Source organism: Cryptomeria japonica, chromosome 11 (assembly GCF_030272615.1).
Source record: "Cryptomeria japonica chromosome 11, Sugi_1.0, whole genome shotgun sequence".
Lineage (NCBI taxonomy): Eukaryota > Viridiplantae > Streptophyta > Pinopsida > Cupressales > Cupressaceae > Cryptomeria > Cryptomeria japonica.
The window spans coordinates 671,103,620-671,115,672 of record NC_081415.1 but is presented as its reverse complement, the minus strand read 5'-3'; positions in this window follow the sequence as shown (position 1 = coordinate 671,115,672).

Here is a 12,053-nt window from a genome sequence, read left to right as displayed (position 1 = left end):
TATCACCTACAAAGAAAAAAACAACCTTTCACAAGAGAGTATGCAAGAAATGAGCTTGCTTGATATTAAGATTTGTGAGATAAGATCTTCTAATCTATTATACAAAGTGTACAATGCCCTTGCTTATAAAGTTAAGATGAGCGATAGGATTAGATGAGATGACAACATGTGTCTTAATCTTATGGCATGAGACAACTAACTCGGCAAATTTTAAATGACATAAGACACAATAAGTAAATGAAATAAGATCTCATTGATAATTAAGACTTATAGAAAGACTCATAGGACCTAAGTTAACATGTGAACAAGACACACTATTAAAATAGTTAGGTAAACTATCTTATTCACACCAACACCCCCCTTATGTTTTGCCTTCCTCTTGGAACCTAAAATTCTAAATGTTACTTTCCTTGTCATAAGATCTTATTTGTTTTAAGCAGCATACAAAGATAATTATTCCAAAACTGAGAAATGAATAATGGTTTAGATAGAACACAAAACCCTCACCAACTAGCCTATAAATGAAAACAGTTGATTTATTCTATCCTACAATGCGGTGACTTGTTCTATCCTAAAACAGAAGATTATTGCCTAAGAAAATCCCTCACCAACCAGCATGTGTTGATCAAATTATATTTCACATCGTAGGATAGAACAAGTCACTGCATGTATATCCACCTGATTTACCCCGAAAGTTCCCCCACTATGAACCAAAATTAGTAGCCCAAATCCCACATTTGATGATTCAGGGAGTGTGGATACCCTTCATGTACCTTCAATTATGAGATAGAAATTCCTCAGTGATAAGATCTTCGGATCTTCAAGGTAAGAGAAATTGGCATGTCCGAGAAGTGTGTGACGTGGACTGGAGCTAGTGCTGCTAGATTCTTTATCTGTCTGTTTTATTTAGGTATTTCATAAGGGCCTCATTGAATGGTTTCCAATATCCAGCCTAGGAAGTGTCTACTATGTTTTTACATGTATCTTTGTGTTAAAATAGTATTGAGTCAGTCTTGATTCTTGGGCTATTTTAGGCCCTTCCTTACGTGACTCTAGATTCTCATAGTGGGTTGGATAAAAATTCATTCAGTCATACTTGTGTTCAAATAGTTAGAAAAACTTGTCTTAAATAAAATTATCCAGACAAAGTCCATCTTGAAACATCAACAATTCAACAAGGTCCAAAACTTTCACAGCGGAAACATCTTGCAACTTGTGATCATAGGTTTTCATAGAGTCCATAGATTTTGCATCATTCCTTGCATTATATTCCTTGTTATAGTCCTCATATAGTCTTGCATCAGTCTTTATATAGTGTTCACCTACGTCCTTATAGAGTTCCCATATATGTTGTCATAATCTTCACATAAGTCCTTACATAGTCTCGCATAAGTCCTTATAGAGTCCTCATTTATATCCCATTTGATTCCTCATAATCGTTACATAATTCCTCATTTTTGCATCATCGTAATCTCTATTTTAGTCCTTGTCTAATCTTCATATATGTTTGCCACAATTCGTCACCATTTGCATAATCATCTTAGAAGTTCATAGCATGAGTCAAAATGGGTCTACCAGGTGATGGTATGTTCCCCTTAGAACAACCTAATCTAGTGTCGAACGACGATCAACAATAAATCCTTGATGACTTAGATAACTTGGATTGGGAATTAAAGACAAGTGCACCTCAATACAGAGGAAGGTGAGTTTGAAATAGACCAAGAGTATAAAAGGGCCCACATAATTGATAGAGAAATTGCACAAAAACTTCTTCAAGAAAAACTTGAGAGACTGACATTACAACAACAACATTCTCAACAAGGTCCTCAACAACTCCCTCGTCCTAATCCCCAATAGAGTATCGGTATAATTTTGCATACATTATAAGTCTTTTAGTCTCATGTCTTACACTTACATCCTAGGAGCATCATAGGCTTGCATCACAATGTCCTTAATGCTCGTCACAAGGTCACAAAAAAGCAAAAAGTAAGATTGATCCAAACAATGACCCCTTGTGTAACCCTACATGGAATGTGGACATATCAAATAGTCAACCCCACAAACAATTGAACTTTAACAACATGCCAACGATACAAGAATCTCAATAGAACTTGACACATGAAGAACTTGAAGCTGCTCAACAAGACCCGCATGTCCTTATGATCCTCGATGCACTAATCAATCATGACAAGAGCAGGTATCTCTCCTTATTATTGCAAAATGGTGCTAAGTTACCCCAAGATTTTGACATTACAACAATTTTACCACCAGGGGTTACTTTGATTCAAAATGCTAGTCAAACATCAAATGCGCCACAAACACAAGCTATAGCTTCAAGTTCTACACAAAACACTACCCAAAGTACACAAGTGTCATCCACCCAAGCAGTTGTAGTTACAACTAATAGCTCACAAACTAGCATGGTATCATCAACTATAAATGTCAACACACAAACACATGCCAGTGTCACTTCTCAAAGTGCATCAACTGTGTCAAGTACTTCCACACAAAGTCAAACACAAACATCACAAGTTTCAAATCCGACGAGTGCAACACAACCTCTGGTTTCCCCTTCGATGGGCTCCACGTATAGTCATTAGAACATAAATCCAAGTTCCACTAATACATTTGGTATAACTCAACCAAATATTGGTTCACAATTTGCTTATTTCACACCACCTAGCGGAACCCAGAACACGCAAAATTACAACAATGGTACATTTCAACAACCTCCCATCTACACTACCACTAATCCATTTGTGGGAAACATGTACGCACAAACTGCACCATTAACTCAAACGAAAATTCTCTCTCAACAAGTACAGAATCTCCAACAACATATGACAACTATACAAATTGGCAATGTCAAGAAGAATTACACAATGCAGGACTTACGTCCTTATCCCTTTGATCATACGCTATACATGCTTGCTTTCCCTCCTCACTTTCAAACACCAAAATTCAACAGATACAAAGGGAAAGGTGATCCTAGGGATCATATCAAAAAAAAATTCACTACTTGTATAGAAGTTGTGTATGAGGATACCTATTTGATGAGATTGTTTCCTAAGAGTCTCGGGGGTTCTGCTTTGGAATGGTTCTCACACATTCCACCAAAGATCACATCATGGGGTGAACTAGCTGAACAGTTCATAGCAAATTTCTCGCATAACATTGATACCCTAGTTACTTTGATGGATCTATGCACTACAATACAAAAGGAAAATGAAACTTTTGCAACCTTTCTACAACGGTGGAGATCTCTTTACCATAGATGTCAAAGTCATATTCCAAAAATTGAACAAGTCGACATGTTCACAAAAAACTTAATACCATAGATTAAATACCCAATACAAATGTAGTGTTTGACCTCATTCAAACAAATCATGGAAAAGGCCTTAAAATGTGAGAAAGGGCTTATAGAGCAAGGTATTCTAAAAAATGGTGGTTCGACTAACAACACAAACAACAATAAACCTAAGTTTTGGTCAAGAAACAAGAACGTGACCAACGACGATGTTGTTGATGCCTGTATAGTAAACAGGGTTCTGCCAACTATATCTTTACAAGCACCTATTCAATCACCCCTCCAAAACAAAAATCAGTTTCAAGAGAATAAAATGGTATCAGCAAATACAACCGCTGCACTAGCTACAAATACGGATTTCCAAGAATGAATACCCCAAGAAGGAACTACACGCCACTTGGAAAACCTATTGAATTGACATTAAAGAAGTTGATATAGACAAACATGATTACTTTGTCGAAAATTAAGGTGTATGAACTAGGTCCTTTCAAACCAAACTGGTGGAATGACAATGACTTTTGTGAATACCATCGCACAAAGGACCATAAGACTACAAGGTGCTACAAGTTGAAGAACCTAATTCAAATTTGATAGACCAAGGTGATATCACAATGGACACAAATAAAGGCTCAACAAACACAAATCACACCATCTTTAAAGACCCTTTTGTCAAGCACGACAAGGGTAAGGCATCAACTTAAGGAACACAAGACAACACTACCAACTATACAAAGGTCTCATATGACTATACCATTAATGTTATCAGTGCAAGAGATAACATAGTCACTACTATCATAGTAAATCCAAAAGATAGAGATTATGCAGTAATCACACGTCGATCAAAAGTGGACTTACAAGGTGTACCATTTAATCCTCCTCCAACAACAGGAAACTATAATATGGTTGAACAATTGAAGAAAACTCCTGCACAAATATCCCTTTTTGAGTTATTACGCATATCACCAAATCATAGAGCTATCCTAGATAAAGCTCTTCAAGACTCAGTGGTTGCCAGGGATATAGACGAAAATACCTTCCAATCCATGGTAGGAAATTTAGCTACTTCTACCCATATTGTTTTTACAGAGCAAGATGTTCCTACTAACAGAGCTTTTCACAATGATCCACTGCATTTAAAAGCTTGCATACATAAGAAGAAAGTCAGAAGGGTACTTATAGATGGGGGAGCTAGTCTCAACATATGTACACCCAAATTGGTCAAGGCATTGGGCTATTCTGAGTTTCACATTGATCCCACAAAGAGAATAAACATAAAGGAATATGATAATGAAGAACGCCCATCCAAAGGTGTGGTTACATTACCAGTACAAGTGGGACCAATTACAACTGAGGTTACTTTTCAAGTCTTGGATAGAGAGTTGGGATATAACATGCTATTAGGTCGCCCATGGATTCATGCCATGAAGGTCATACCATCAACATTCCACCAATGTGTCAAATTTCCATACAATGGCATCTAAATCACCATACATGGTGATCCAAAACCATTTCAGCATTGCAATCATTTAAAGGCTAGTGTGGATAACCAAATACCTATTAATTAGGTAGCTCTGCCAACCACACAAATGAACCCATTGGTAATTACAGATACACTGTATGTTGCACCTTGTACACTTATGACACCCTCTTTATAAATTAAAGAAGTTGGATGCGAGGAATATTTTATTGCAGATACATCAACAATTAGACAATTATCTCTTTCTCCTAGATCTTTTGGGAGGCCTTAATCTACTTTGATTAGACAAGATAAAGGAAAAGAGATAGTTAAGTACTCAGATTCATGCTCATTCATTAGATGGGGAGACTTACAGGAGGAATCCCTAAATGAAGATGTTAATCGATGGTTATACAGAGAAGAGGATGGCGTGACAATGATCAGGCTACCCTTAGATCAACATGGGAATGGTTTCAAGATGCTACAGAAACATGGTTATGACGGGACCACAAAAGCAAGGGAGAATAGAACCTATCTTACCTCAGGAGAACCCAAATAATTAGGATTTGAGGTACAAACATACAACGAAGATAAAAAAGGCTAGACAATAAACACTAGATATATTAAATAGACCTACACAAGACTTGAAGTCAATATCTCAAAATAATTCTTCAATAAAGGTATTTTATCCCTCATCCCATAGAAGTGAATTAACTAAAACATACCCTATTGACAAGTCAAGTGGTGAAGATCTCAAACTCCTTCAAGAAACCAGTCTGGCACCATCCAACAATATTGAACCTATAGCATCTTCATAGGCAAACATGGTGACAAAAACCGGATTAGCACCTGCAAGTGAGTCTAACACCTAGATTATACAAGTGACAGCAATAAACCTACCAAGGGAAACAAATTTAGCTTTGTAAAATGATTCATTTGAAGAAAGGCTAGAGCGTCTTATACCAGGAATGAGGGCATTCTCTACTATAGAAAGAGGGTCTACAAGTCATGGGCAAGTTCCACTATTTATTACTACCATTGAAACTTCTCTATCTCCCATAGAGGAAGGTGATGAACTAAATGAAGAAGGATCGGACATTGAGATATACATTGACAACATAATCGACTCTCGTGATTATGAATTCTCGTCTACTCATAATTGTAGCACATATTCAAAGCTTATGAAAATCAACCACCTGTGGATGATGGCATCACATAGGAAGACAAAGAACTAGATCATGTGTCAATAAAGTATGTTTATGACAATCAAGCATGCATGATATCAATAGGACCTCATACAGAAGAAAACAAGATTTATGCCTTATCCATCCATACTTAATTGACTCAGGGCAAGAAGAACCACCACATTTGGATTGGTTTGAAAATGATGAAGCTATAGCTGAATTCTTGGGGTCAGAGATGGATCATAAAGTTGGATTTGCAATAGAATTGGACTGAACAACATACTTTGGAGAGGCAAGTTCCTCTACTTCACAAGATTCTGATGAGAATGATAACACTGGTAAACATAAGCTAGATGATCTTCCCATTAACCAAGAAAGTTTGACATTACTAGTTGAAAAGATGGAAGAAGTCAATATAGGAGAGGTTGACGTTATATATAAGATACACTTGGTTGAATCATTAAATCCTAAAGAGAAATAAAACTTTCTATAATTGTTTAAACAAAGACCAATCAACTTTGCTTGGTCATGTGTTGGTATGCCAAGGGTTGGATGCAGAATTGGTGCTACATCACTTGCCATTGTTAACAAGAATCAAACCATACAAATAGAAACTCAGAAAGATGCATCCATAGATCACCTTGTCGTTAATGGTATAACTACACAAACTACTAGATTTGGGCTTCATAAGACCCATTGACTATGCAAAGTGGATATCCAATTTAGTACCAGTAACTAAACCTGTTGGGAGCATAAGATCTGCACAGATTTTAGAGATTTGAATAAAGCTTGTGCTAAGGATGATTTCCTATTGCCCAGTATAGATATGATCATTGATTTAATAGTTGGGAATGAAATGCTCTCACTTATGGATGGTTTCTTAGGATATAACCAAAACAGGATTATGCCAGAGGACCAACACAAGATAACATTCACGTGTCCATGGGGAACATATTGTTGGAACATCATGTCTTTTGGTCTCAAGAATGCTAGAGAAACATATCAAAGAGCCATGACAACATTATTCCATGACATGATACACAATATCATGAAGGATTATGTTGATGATCTGCTGACTAAATCAAAAACAAGAGAAGGTCACCTGGAAGTCCTTGCTAAGATATTTGATCAATTAAAATAATACAATGTCATATTAAACCCAAAGAAGTGTGTGTTCGGTGTCACAATTGGCAAACTTCTAGGTTTTATTGTTTCTAATAGAGGAATTGAAGTAGATCCAACAAAGGTCAAAGCAATCCTTGACATGCAACCAAGGTCAACACTCAAGCAGTTGAGGGAATTACAAGGAAGATTGCAATTCATAAGAAGGTTCATAGCACACATATGAGATAAATGTCACCCATTTTAGCACTTACTCGAGAAAGGAGTTACTTTTAAATGGACACATCAGTGTCAAAAAGTGTTCCAAGCCTTAAAAGATTATCTTTTAACTACTTCAGTGTTAGTTCCACCTATTCCAAGTAAGCCTTTATTACTATATATATCAGCAACAAACTCATCTTTGGGAGCCCTTTTGGTGCAACATGACGACCAAGGAAAAGAAAGAGGAGTCTACTATATCAGTGGAACACTTATTGGGTATGAACTTAATTACACTCCCATAGAACGAGCTTGTCTAGTAGTGATCTTAGCATCCCAGAAACTTTGACACTATATGCCAAGTCATAAAGTTCAACTCATTGCACGCTTTGATCCCCTTAAATATCTTTTGAGCAAATCAGCATTAATTGAAAGATTGGCCAAGTGGGTCATGATTTTAAGTGAATTTGACATAGAATATGTGGACAGAAAAGCAATAAAAGGGCAGATTATAACAGATCAATTGGTAGAAGCTCCCTTGCAAGATGATCACCCTCTATTAGTAGATTTTCCTGATGAATCTGTGTTCACATTGGCAACAGCCACCACTTGGAAATTGTACTTTGATGGTTCTTACACAAATCATTGAGCAAAAGCCATAATTCTTTTCATCACCCCTCAAGGTGATTCAATTCCAAAGTTATTTAGAATCAACTTTCCGTGTACAAACAATATAGTTGAATATGAGGTTCTCATCATAGCACTTCACACTGTTATACAGTGGAGGATAACAGAGCTACAGGTTTATGGTGATTCTCATCTAATTTTCAACCAATTCAATGATGACTATAACACAAAAGATGATAAATTGATGCCTTATAAGTAGATGGTCGAAGATCTCAAGCAAAACTTCAACAACATCACTTTTGAAAAAATTCCAAGAATGCAGAACAAGGTAGTCGACACCATGGCTACAATGGGATCTCTTCTAGACATGCCTAATAACGAAACTCGGTTTGAATTCTTAGTAAAAAAATTGATGGTACCAACATATGAGATTTTATCATCAGAATATGTGCGTGTAAGTGTGGGTCTTGAATCCCCATGGTATAACGAGATATATGCATACTTGTATGATCAGTATAAGTCTCCTGACTTATCAAAAAATCAAAAGAAAACTCTTATCAAGAAATCAAAAGAAAATCTCCTATTCATTAGGCATCTTGACATGCTATTATTGCTAACAAATTGTATAGAAAGAGCCTTGATGAAACACTTCTCCAATGTCTTAATTTTGAAGAAGCGCAACTTACCTTAAAAGAGGTACACGATGGAATTTGTGGTGCACACTCAAGCAGTCCTGCACTAGCAAAGAAGATACTGAGATCTGAATTTTATTGGCCTACTATGAAAAAGGATGCCTACTAATATGTACAGAAATGTAGACAATGTCAAGTACACGGGGACCTGATTCATGCCCCTGCACGAGATCTCCAACCTCACATCACCATGGCCATTCTCACAATGGGGGCTAGATCTTGTTGGTAATGTTCGTCCTACTTCTTCCAATGGACACAAATTCATCTTAATGGCTACCAAATATTTAACCAAGTTGGTCGAGGCAATCCCTCTAACATACACCAGTGGTAAGCAGATAGCTAAATTCGTGATTAACTACATCATTTGTTGGTACGGGGTGCCAATGTGTACAGTGATCGAAAATGGATGTCCATTTAAGAATCAAGAAATGTGTGAATTATGTGACCAATTCCAAATACAATAGCTATTTGAAACTCCATACTATCCACAAAGTAATGGACAAGTAGAGGCAACTAACAAAACAATATTGAAGATCCTAAAGAAAGTTGTCACTGAAATAGGATGGGACTAGCATCTCCAGTTAAATCCCACTCTTTGGGCTTATAGAATAGGTGTGCACATAACTATAGGAGTGACACCTTATTCATTGGTCTATGATTCAGAAGCAATTATGCCTATTGAAATAGAACTACCTTCTTTAAGAGTTTCCTTGAAACACATTACATCAAAGGAAGACTATCAAGTTGCAAGGTTGCAAGAGCTTGAAATGCTCGATGAAAGGAAACAAAGCGCATTAAATCACTTACAAGGCTATCAAAATAGACTGAGAAGGAGCTACAATAAAAGAGGAAGGCCAAGAAATTTTGAAGTGATGGATCTAGTCTGCAAGGAGAATCAAAGGAACCTAGCAGAACATGAAAAGCTAGGAAAGTTTGAACCTAACTAGCTAGGTCCTTTTATTATAACAAGGGTCATTGGAAACAAAGCATATAATTTGGCTACCATGGAGAGAGAACCACTCTCTGACCCTATGAACAACATGCACCTTAAACGATACTACATCTAAAGGTTGGATTAGTTTAGGTTTTACTTTCCGCATTTGCATATTCATTTTCTTAAAAACACTGCATCGCATATAGTTTCTTTTTTAAAAAGCATTGCATTCAAAACTCTCATGTTATATAGTTGCATTAATAAAGCAAGGATATTTTCTTAGTTAGTCACCTATTTTCACTCGAAAGGAGCAAAGGTCATCTCATTTCCTATATACTCATGCATGAATTTTTTGAAAATCTAAGCTCACTCATCTTCAATGTCACCTTGTGATTGAGATTTATCTATGGTTGGGTAGAAATTCTACTATTGACTCTTGTTACCCAAATTCTATCAATTGTTATATCATACACATTAATCATTGCTCTAAGTCATTGTAGATACCCGGTTGATCATATGGCTAGTGAAAAATCCAAAATTCTACTTCAGCATCGTTGTAATTGTCACGCCCATGTAGATTTCATTACTTACAAGCCAATGCAAAAAAAAAAGAAAAAAGAAGAGCTATGCCTACTTACATATCAAAATATCAAGGTAAAAGAGCAAAGATATATAACTGAAATATCATGCAATAAAAGTTTGGCTATGGGAACATGTGGGTAACTCCATCAGGGATATGGACGTCTGTTGGCAATGGAGCAATATTCGAGATATTACAATGTATAACCTCGTCAGGGCTATAGACATCTGACTGGTAGCGAGGCTCTATCCAGGATGCTTTTGGAAGTCAGAATAATTTACATAGCTAGTCATATAGGATTTTAAGGGTCTCTAATAGTTACAAGGGACATAATAAATTCAATTGCACACACATACTTAAAAGAAGATCAAAAGTCTCAAGTATCAATAAGGAAGATTTTTGCGTCTCCATTTATAAATCTGAGTTACTCAGTGTGTTAGGTTGGATGATCCAAGGTCTTTTGAAAATGGATTGAACTCCTATCTCTGGATTTTTTTGTACCTTTTATTTAATTAGTGCATTACATAATGATAAGCGCAAACAACCATCCTTGTTCAAATAGGAAATGCATCTTCATCTTGTATGTTGCATTAGCATAACTCCATATCAAAATTTTCATTGTCTCTACTTGCATTTTGTAGATCATCATGTCATTACAGGTCTGCATACTAGGGGCATAGCTGAAAAAATCCCTAAAAAACATAAAAAGTACTAAAAAAACCCTAAAAAGCATAAAGAGTCCTAAAAAATCCGTATAAACTGGAAAAAGTCTTGAAAAAACCCTAAAAAAACATAAAAATGTTGGCAATATGAAGGAATTGATTATGTGTTGCATTGATGTTTTGTCATTGATGTCAACACTAGCTATTATGACTGGTTACCGGTAGATAGATTTTGGTTACCGGTAGAAGAACTAGTGTTACCGGCAAAAGGGACTATCAGTTGGATACTACTGACATGTTTGGATCAATGGAATATGTTTGGTTTGATGTTTCTAGAGTATGTTTTGGTCAGTTGGTATTGACTTGATGATGGATGTTATCATACACTCTAGTAAGCCTCTACCAATAAGGGTTTAAGGTTTTACCGATAGAGCTTTTACTAAGAACCTTTGACAGGATGCATAAGTGGTGTTGGTGTGGCTTCTAGATGGAATTCAAGATGCAGAAGGTGATCTTTGTTCATGCCTTGACTGATTGCGAACATCGCTTTGGCATAGTGAATCTATTTGGGTAAAGGTTATGGATCGGTATCATGTTACGTGTTCTTTACATGTTACTGGGATGATTTATGGATTATTTAATTCGGTTTGGTCTAAAACTGACATGGTATATCATTGTAATGTGGATGTATGTAATGATCTTATTGTAATATCTTTTAGGTGGCCGACCTAATTGGTTTAGGCCTTAGGGTTTGAATTAATTGATGTAAGATATCATTGTAGATTGTGGTGGTCATGGTCATGGAATGAAAGATCATATGCAAAGGATATTTGGTCGATCATAAGTGATCGAATTGGGTTTATGTAAGAGGTCAAAGGCCTCTAGTATTGAGCTTAACTGAGACTGTAATCATGCATAGTAGATGCTATCATTGGCAGTTCATTCTTCTGGATTATTGTCCAATTATATTGAAGTGGTTATAACCTCTTTGTAGTCAGTGAGACTCCTTTGCAATGAGCAGTTTGCTCTAGGTAGTGTGTCTTCCTGCATGTGCATGCCCCTTATTGTATCACATACTTTCTACTGAAGTATTATCAGACTGTGGGTAGGCTTCCCACCATGTTTTTCCCTTTACTGGGTTTTCCACATACAAATCATGGTGTTATGTGGTATGGTTCCATTGTGCTAGTTCTCTATTTCATTCTTAAGTTTTATTGCTTACCGGTATCTGTTTCTGCTATTCCGGTATTCAATCTTTATGTGCTCCGATTAAAGGTTATAAAGTGGGTTG